The following is a 9671-nucleotide window of genomic DNA, read 5'->3' as shown; positions in this document are numbered from 1 at the left end:
TATTACAGGAAAAGATAGGGCTGGATACGGATAGAATATATGAATAGGTATACATAGTTATATATCATATGTGGCATCGACGTATTGGCGTATGTTGCTTGTTACGTTGAAGAATGCGCATAGGTAAATACACAGTTATAAATTACGTATTGCATTACATTATATTACGTTACATTACATTACATTACATTACATTACAACCGCTACATGTATGACTTACTGCGCTGCAGGACGAAGTGATATAAGAATGAAACATTAAACATAGTTTGGACGGCACACATACGACGACAAAGGTCAGAGGCTCAAATATTCCACTATCTTTAATGTCACTTCAGAGAATATTGCCTCTCTTTACGAAGGCCCTCCTTCAAGAACATCCCGTTATCGCGGTTGGATTTAACAGGGAATCGAGCAGTTTCTGATTTCGAGAGAGAAAGAAAAGAAGACGGAGAAGAAGAAGAAGAAGAAGAAGAAGAAGAAGAAGAAGAAGAAGAAGAAGAAGAAGAAGAAGAAGAAGAAGAAGAAGAAGAAGAAGAAGAAGAAGAAGAAGAAGAAGAAGAAGAAGAAGAAGAAGAAGAAGAAGAAGAAGAAGAAGAAGAAGAAGAAGAAGAAGAAGAAGAAGAAGAAAAGAAAAAGAGAAAGAAGAAAAAGAAAAAGAAAAGAAGAAAAAGAATAAAAGGTTATTCTAGATGCTGCCTGGTAATTGAATTCAGATGAAACCCCCTCCAAAGCGAAGGAGGTCAGTCATTCAAGAATGAAAAAAAAAATCATCATCAGAGCGAAGGGGTTAAAAATGTTACACAGCAATTGTTGTTTCCATTGCTGAGTGTTCATCATATTGCTTCTGACCCAAGCAGTGAACGGAACACAGGGATGGTCCTTCATCCACGATGAGCTCTGATAAAAGAAAGGAAAAAAAGAAAGAAAGAAGAAGAATAAGAAGAAAAAAGTGTTGGTTGGGCGGAAAGTGTGTGTGTGTCTTGTCTGGCTGTCCCCCTTAAAATGGGAGAAAAAGTTTTTTGGTACACAGGTAGATTACTTAACAGCACGAGAAAGATTTTCTGTAACTGTAGCTTATCATTGCACCGTACGGTTTTATTCTGTCCATAATGACCTCTGGGCCTTAAGGGGTAGATCGATATAATCTGCGCTTCACCCAAATGTCAATTTAATTAGAAAATTCAAATTTAACGGATTTCCCCCAGGTTGAAACGAACACGGTCTCAGGGTCCCTGGGCGTAGCAGGACGATAATCTGCGGTTCGACACCGTAAGACTCAAAGTCGAACGGACCTTATCGACATGATCGGCCACTCCCCAGACGAAAAGGATTTTTTTTAGTTCATATACAGATTAAACATATCGAGTGAAAAGTGAAGAAGAAAATCACGATCAAATATGTACAATGTGGGTTCAAGTCCGGTCGAAGGATGTCTGCAGGTGATTTTTTTCAATTAGGAACATTTCTCATTCTTTGAACTGACTGATCGTCAGCAGATTCTAATTCACCTCAGAAATCCTTTAGGAAAAAAATTATGGCAGCCAACAGGCGACTCTTTTTAGGCGACAAGTAACTTATGCACTCACTCGAGAAAATGGGTGCCAATTAAAAAAGTTATTAATATCATACTTACGTGTAGTTGCCACAAAGGCGCGTTCAGACTTTCAGCTTCAGCATTGTTATCATACATTGCTTGTTAAGGTTTCATGTGTAGTCTGTGACTAAAATTGTATGATTCATTTAAACGTCCATAAAAATTCTATTCTCCAAGTGTATAGCTGAGACAATACGAGAGAGAGAGAGAGAGAGAGAGAGAGAGAGAGAGAGAGAGAGAGAGAGAGAGAGAGAGAGAGAGAGAGAGAGAGAGAGAGAGAGAGAGACGTTACTTTGTACAGTAAAGCTGTACGGAAATAATGTACACATATGTAAGGTGAAATCTATTAGTAACTAAGGAGAGTAAGCTTTAGCATCCATCAAAGTGTGGTTGTCGAGTTATAATGCACCGCATCACTCTATTCAGAACTCTCTCTAAAGATACCAAGGAGGTCTTGGAAAGTTGACTAAGGGCTGGGGAGAGGTAGTCAATGACTAACCGAATGAAGGGAACATAGATGGTTCTTGCCAAGGGGTTAGATAGTCCAGTGGTACTATTGGTGAGCCATTTAAAGAGGATAAAGCGATGTTCTAGCCGGTTGAGAAGATCTCCGATGATGGGATGGATGCACTGCTGAGCAGGTATGGCTTGAGTGATGCATACCGGCGCTCCCAGGTGCAGTTACTGTGCGCAGGTCGGGATTGTTCCGGGGCTTCAAGGAAAGAATACTTGACTCTTTTCTGGGGGAAAGGATGAGGTCAAGGGCAGATGTCGATTCGCAGAAGTCTACTTTTGGGTTTACGGGTGTCTGGCAAAGACGATGACGTGGAGGTGGTGCCGATCTGAGGTGTGTGTTGTGGTGACTTCACAAATATTTGGGTACTGAATTTTTCGAACCAGCCGGTGAGGGCCTCCAGTTTCTCGAAGAAGGTGGTGACAGTCTTAATGACGATTTGGTGGGATTCGACAAGCGAGGACAGGGTGCACTCAGTGAAGGCTTGCTGTGTAGCGAGGTTATTGATATATGTTCTGATCGCGACAAAACGCGTTGTAATGGCACTTCCAGCGATTCTGACACATTTGAGAGTGACAACGGCGGGACGGCTCATGGATGTGACCGTGGCGGTATTAGTGGGACGTCTGTAGTTTGGAAGAAGCTACCCGAGCGCGTTTCGTACACCCGTGCCATACATTGACCCCGGGTTTGTGACAGCGGGGGGCATTTCCACATGGAAGAGTTAAGAGTGGGAGTGGAAGGCTGGTCAGCTGTAGAATCATCATTAGTGATGGTGGGGTGAGAGAGGTTGTAATGTGGGCAAATACGGGAGTGGTGAGTGCCTGCACACCATCCAGTGGATGGGACAAACATTTTGCTTATGCAGAGTTAATGGAGGCCAATGCTGCTCAGTGATGTCCTCGTCGTCACTGAGAACGAGGTTATCAGTATCGGTGGTGACAAGTACAGAATAAACCATATTGCCTCGGCAATATGGGGCTTAGAATGTAGGCAACTGGTGCTAATGGGGGGGTACAGTGACGTGGGTATGACGTTATGACACGTCATATTCCTTATATTGCTCATGCACAAACGTATAAAGCACTGGACATGGGGATTTGGACAAGGATAGGATTTTCTTATGGCAAATATTGACTAAGTTCTATAGTCTTCGAAACCTCTTATACCACAAGGCTGAGAGAGAAAGAAAGAGAGAGAGAGAGAGAGAGAGAGAGAGAGAGAGAGAGAGAGAGAGAGAGAGAGAGAGAGAGAGAGAGAGAGAGAGAGAGAGCGTTATCGTGTTGCCACGGGTTAACGAGTATACCAGGTAATTCCAGGTAGTACCGGCTGACTTCGTTGGGGATAAATCGATACACGGCTCGACGTCGTGGTCGTCGTCGTGGCGTAAAAGTAGAGAGAATTCATCGGGCATTCGTTAAAAGGTCGTCAAGAAGTGGTTTGGACCCTCGGGACAGATCAAATTACGCCTTCATTATGCAGAGACAGGTGCTCTTCTTAACTATGGATTACAATAGAAATGAACCAACGATTTTTCATTATACATTTTTTTTCTGGATTTCTTTTTCCTTTCAGATTTTATTTTTCGATTTCTCTTTTAATTTTTTTTATTCATATTTTACTTTTTATATATCTTTTCCCTTCACCAGATTTTTTTCTTTTCGATTTTTTTTTGTATTTTTTGTTTTGTATTTTGTATTTTTTTTGTCTACGGTTTTTCTCTTCTTCAAGAGATTTTCTAAGCCATAAAGATGTTTTAGTAGGTTAAAAAGAGTTAACATAACTAGTCCTTAACTATGACAGCCCACTTTATTAATCTTATTCTGGTCACCAGCGGATGCTTTCGTTCTATGGGGGGCTCTGTCTGCTCTTATTTGGACAACGGGGTCACGATTACCCATAAGGATAAAAGCGATGGTAAATCAAAGTCTAAAACAACCAACAAGATTGGACAAGATTGAAATTTTGAAATTTCACCTCTGCCAACCTGTTCCTCACAAAAGGCAAATCTTTATAGGTAAGAACTGGTTTACCAAGAGTGGTAAACGAATGGAATAGACATAGTAATCGTGTAGTGAGCGCCGAAAAAACTGGTTGTTTGAAGAGATCAGATAACTTTCTGGATAGGAATGACAGGTGGTAAGAGACATGGAACTGCCTAGTGTAGATCTTATGGTCTCTTGCAGTCTCTTTCGTTCTTATGTTCTTATACACTTTTCCTCCTCCGACGCCCAGGGATTCTGCCCTTTCACTACGGGAGATCTTCTCTTAGATGAATAAAATCGCCTGACAGAAACCAGAAGATCCTTCTAGTACAGGGGTTCCCAAACTTTTCAGCTCATCGACTCCCTAGTAAAGTTTAAGATTTTCTATAGACCCCCAAACTATTCACAAATTATGTCAGTTTACTATTATTATTGGTGTTGTTATTGTTATTAATGCTAATAATATTATTATTATAGTTGTTATTATCCTTATTATTATTGTTATTATTACTATTATTATTTCTATTATTGTTATTATTATAATTCTAGTTATCAATAGTGTTATTATCATCATTTTGATCCGTTATAAAAGGGCTAAATGACAACATTCATCAAGGCGACGGCGTTCCAATAATGATACAGACACTTTCACATATACATAAACATAAGTGTTTTAGAATAAATATTTATATTATATATTCTTTATTATATTACTATAAGTAATATTCAAGCCAATAATATTACACAAGCTCGTCATCTTGATGTTCATTCACGATGTGGTTGTGTTCAAGCCAATAATATTACACAAGCTCATTCGTGATGTGGTTGTGTGTATGTGAGATTCTCCCTACATGCACAGAATGGGGAGGATTTTCGACTCAGAGTGAACTGACATGGTTTTTCTTTAAGTTTAGATATTGGTTGGTTGATTATTCTCACTCTTTCAGTACGGGAAGAGAACAGGATCATTTCATGCTAACCATTTAATTTTAAAGACTGCCTTTCGACCCCATAGCAATCTACTGACCCCCTTTCAACCCCTTGGATGGTTTCATCGACCCCCTAGCAATCTACTGACCCCCTTTCGACCCCTTGGCTATTTGTCGACCCCTTGGATGGTCTCATCGACCCCTGGGGGTCGATATCGACCACTTTGGGAACCCCTGTTCTAGTCATAAAAACGCAATCAAAAAGGGTTAATCAGTACAGAGGTGGCCACAGAAGTAAAAAGACGATTGAACCAATTAATTATGGATACATTTTTAAAGTCAATTTCGACGAATGTGAGAACGAAAGACCTGAATAAAACCCTCTGGCGATGTATAGAAAAAAGTCAAATAACTGACTTGTGTGCTCTGATAATTTTATTCATAATATGCTGACAATTTCAGTCAGCCAAGGGAAACCCGCCTATATATTTCAAAGGGTGAGACCCATCTCAGACAGCGTTCTGTATTGGCCTCTCTAATCTGGCTGTCGGCAGGAGATTTATTAGGTTGAGGGCAAGCCTCCATTATAACCGTTAAAAAAACGAAGGCATTAAAAAAGATTTGGTAAGGATGTCCACGGTAATATGGAGAGACCCTGAATAATTGGAAGTTCAGAGAAGAAAACTTCTCGAGTGACGGGGGCCCTTGCGGTCTACTTAGGGAATAGATCATTAATTGATACGTGAGCGTAGAGTACGCCACTAGCGTCGCCAAGGTACCCCCTCCCCCATCCCGGTGCCAGCTGATGTCATAATCCACTACTGTACATCCACTGACGTGTACGCCACGCCAAATGACGTCACGAAAGAAGAGAGAAAGGATTTTCTTTTGTTTATATAAATTCATTAAGCTCATAGAGCGACGAACCTATAACAGTAGGTATTTTCTTTAGGTATATACGAGTATAGTATGCGTGCCACGCAGGTCACGTTACTACATACAGTGAAGTTGTACGGTATTAATGTACATCATGTAAGGTGAAATATATTGGTAATCAAGGCGAGGTAAGCTTTATCATCCACCAAAGTGTGGGTGTCGAGTTACGTATAACGGTTTCTAAATTATTGTTAGTTAAGAGAAAGTGACACACATGTATTAAGTCTTGGATCTGGGGCAACAGGTCTCTTACTGAGGGACATTCGAGGCAGTAAAGGTGGAGACTGTTGGTGTTGGGGCGGTCGCACAGCTTGCAGGTGGAGTTGTGTGGTATCCCCGCCCCCTTAGAGACTTGCCACAGCCATTTGCAATCCAGGCGAAACCGTGCAGTCACAATACTGTGTCTGCGAATAATGAGTCCGTGTTTGAAATACCTCGGGGGAGAGAGACGGAAATGGTCGTGGTGTTGCATTGATACACTCTGTGCACGTTCTGCATTGTTCTTCATTCATGCAGAGGTTAGAGGATGTGGCATCGTCGGACAGCGACAGTTCACATACATTTTTGGAAAGGAGATCTGCCTTTTCATTGGCAGCGATTCCAATGCGGGGGAGAATCCATAAAAAGCTTATGTTGAGATTGTTCTTGAGCTACGACTAACTGCTGTAAAATGTGGATGAAGGGGTGGTGTGTGGGTTGTGGAGACGAAATGCCCTGTAGGGCAGATTGGGAATCACATATTACTACGCCATTCATTGGCCGCTGACAGAGTAGACTGACTGCCAGTAGGAGTGCCTGTAGTTCGCAGAACATCGAGCTGGACGAGTTGAGTAATCTGAGACCAACCCAGCCTCCCTCAGGTGGCTCTACATCTGGTGAGTAGAGTCCAACCAGCGTTACCATTTGGCTGTAAGGACCCGTCTATGTAGACATGTGCGGAAGGAACGGAGGAGGACACTGCGGCGATGTGCCCCAGGGTTAATTGTTTCTAGAGGAGCGGTGGGTCTATTTTTGAGGTGGGTGTGAAGGTGACATGAGGTTGTGGAATCCTCCATGGAGGCGGTACGTGATCAGCCTCGGTCATATGGACGCCGATGTGAAGACGCTGTAGGGTGGAGCACGTGTTAAAGAGGGTGCGGACGCCGGGACGCAGCGGAGGGCGGGGTGTGCCGGGATCAAGTGAAGCTCTTAGAACATAGGAATAGTACGGGGTCAGATAGGGTGAGGGAGGCACTTGACGCTGAAGGATGAGATGTTGGTGTGTATTCACTCAATGACTGAAGGAAGATTAGGTTCAGTCTGCCTATACTCTAGTGGAGGTGGAACATTCAAGAATGTACCGCATAAGTGTTCTGAAATCTCTAAGAGATCTAAGAGATCTCTAAGAGGTCTAACCGTTCGTCGAACGGTTCGACAGGCACGTGTTTAAAGTTATGTGTGAACGGGGTATTTGGGGTTTAACCTTCGACAACCAAATACCCCGTTCATACGTTCACACATCACTTTAAACACGTGTCTGTCGAACCGCGTTCGACGAACCGTTAGACCGTGTAAATCCCCTCTAAAGGGACCAAGGAGATCTTGGAAAGTTGACTAAAGGCTGGGGAGAGATAGTCTATGACTGACCCAATGAAAGCAACATAGATGGTTCTTGCCAAGGGGTTAGATAGTCAAGCGGTACTGTTGGTGAGCCATTTAAAGGGGATAAAACGCTGTTCTAGCCGGTGGAGATCTTGGATGATGGGATGGATGCACTGCTGAGGAGGTATGGCTGGAGTGTTGCGTACCGGCGCTCTCAGCTGCAGGTACTGTGCGCAGGGCGGGATTTATGTGTCCTGCAGCAAACACTGGGATCATTCCGGGGCCCCAAGGAAAGAAAACTCGAGTATTTTTCTGTGGAAAGGATGAGGTCAGGGGCAGATGTCGACCTGTAGGAGTTAAGGAGACACTCTAGGTCGGCAGTAGAGGTGGAGTGCACACAGATGTCGTCCATGTAGCAGGTGGAAGTTGTGCAGGGAATATCGGTAAGAAGGGATAGCAGGTGGTGCACCAGGACGTTAGAAAGGAAGGGACTTAAAACACCGCCCTGTGGAGTACCAAATTCAAATTCCCTGGTGGTTGTTCCTTGGATCCACCTCATCAGATTGCCTTGGACGCCAAATTCTACGAGCTGGTCGGAAATAATCTCCCTGTTGGCCACGCCGAAAGCACTCGTGAGGTCAAGAAATGCTACCACACTGGTTGGGGAGAGGCGGCCATGCAGGGCCATCAGGCATTGATGTGTGCTCCTCTGTGGTATGAAACCATACAACTGCGGTGATAGCTTGTCCTGTAGTCGAAACATAAGGCAAGTGAGGAATATACGTTCAAGGACTTTGCATAAACAGGTGATTGAAATAGGCCTAAATTTGTCTGTAATAGGCTTGGGGATGGACACAGTGGTAATAGATATCCAGGAACGAGGTATGTCCCTTGCTAAAACAAAGGTTGTAGAGTAGAGCAGTGGATTGTCAGGGATTTAGAGTAGCAGGCGGAGGATTTGATAGGTGACACCATCATCCCCCGGTATCTGTTGGTTTACTCGTGACAAGAGCACGACACAGTTCGTCCTCAATGATGTTCACGTTGTCATCTTCACCCACCCGTAATAATATAGCCATAAGACGCAGAGCAAGGTCGTTCTTGTGGGTGGAGAGTGCTCTTTGAATAAAGGCGGGAAGATTATTTATCTGTGCTTGCTCAGACCAAATATTTAACAAGTCTTGTGCATACTGGTTGGACTGTGGCGGAGAGCTCTCGATGTTTTTTTCTTGATGATCTTGTTTATTAGGTGCCACATGGAACCAACACTGGTCTGGTGGTTGGTGCTGTTGATACATTCCTTCCACGACTCAGTATGGGCATACTACCGAAGGGCAACGAAGTAATCTCTGGATGTCTGGTACTGGAGGAGAGTCAGCAGGTGTTGGCTGCATCTGAAAGACGAGACCATCTCTCACAGCCTTTTTTTTTTCCGGCGGTAAGATGCATTGGTCCAGCATCCAGGCGTGGACCTCGTGGAATCTTTTGGTGTGTGGCCTTGTGACGTAACGGGTTTAAAAATCACGTGTTGAAGCAACGAGATATGAGTAATGGTTCTCAGGTGACTGGAAATCAAATGTTGGTAGAAGATTTGAGATGTAAAGCCACGTCCACACGGTCGAGCTGTGCCTGGCAGGGCAAAGTCTGCAGTCTATGCCCGCGTAAGATGTCCACACAGCTGTCTGTGGTGGTTGGAGGGCGGTCGGACGCCAGCAGTTGTTGTGAGCGAGTGGTTCATTACGGTAAGATCACCATGGTGCGCTCCATACTTCGAAAGAAGATAGCACTATATTCTATCATAATTGGTGCCTGCATTAAAAAGAAAAACAAGAGACCACAGAGACGTGTCTGGTGCCGGGAGTGGTTGCAGAGACGTGAAAGAATGGGTAGCTCTGTGACAATCCTACGTGAATTGCATGAGGAAAATGAAACTTTGTTCCGCAATTACGTGTGGATGGACATAAACAGTTTTTATATTCTTGTATCGAAAGTGGAGAGCTATATTCAGAGGCAAGAGACAAATATGAGGCAAAGCATTACACCAGCAGCACGTTTGTCTCTATTTCTGTAATCAAAACACCTTACATTCCACAGACATTCATGTGATTTATATATATCAATCGAAGTTATAG

Source organism: Oratosquilla oratoria, chromosome 5 (assembly GCF_046742065.1).
Source record: "Oratosquilla oratoria isolate Oo_2021 chromosome 5, ASM4674206v1, whole genome shotgun sequence".
NCBI lineage: Eukaryota > Metazoa > Arthropoda > Malacostraca > Stomatopoda > Squillidae > Oratosquilla > Oratosquilla oratoria.
This window is presented reverse-complemented; position numbering follows the sequence as displayed.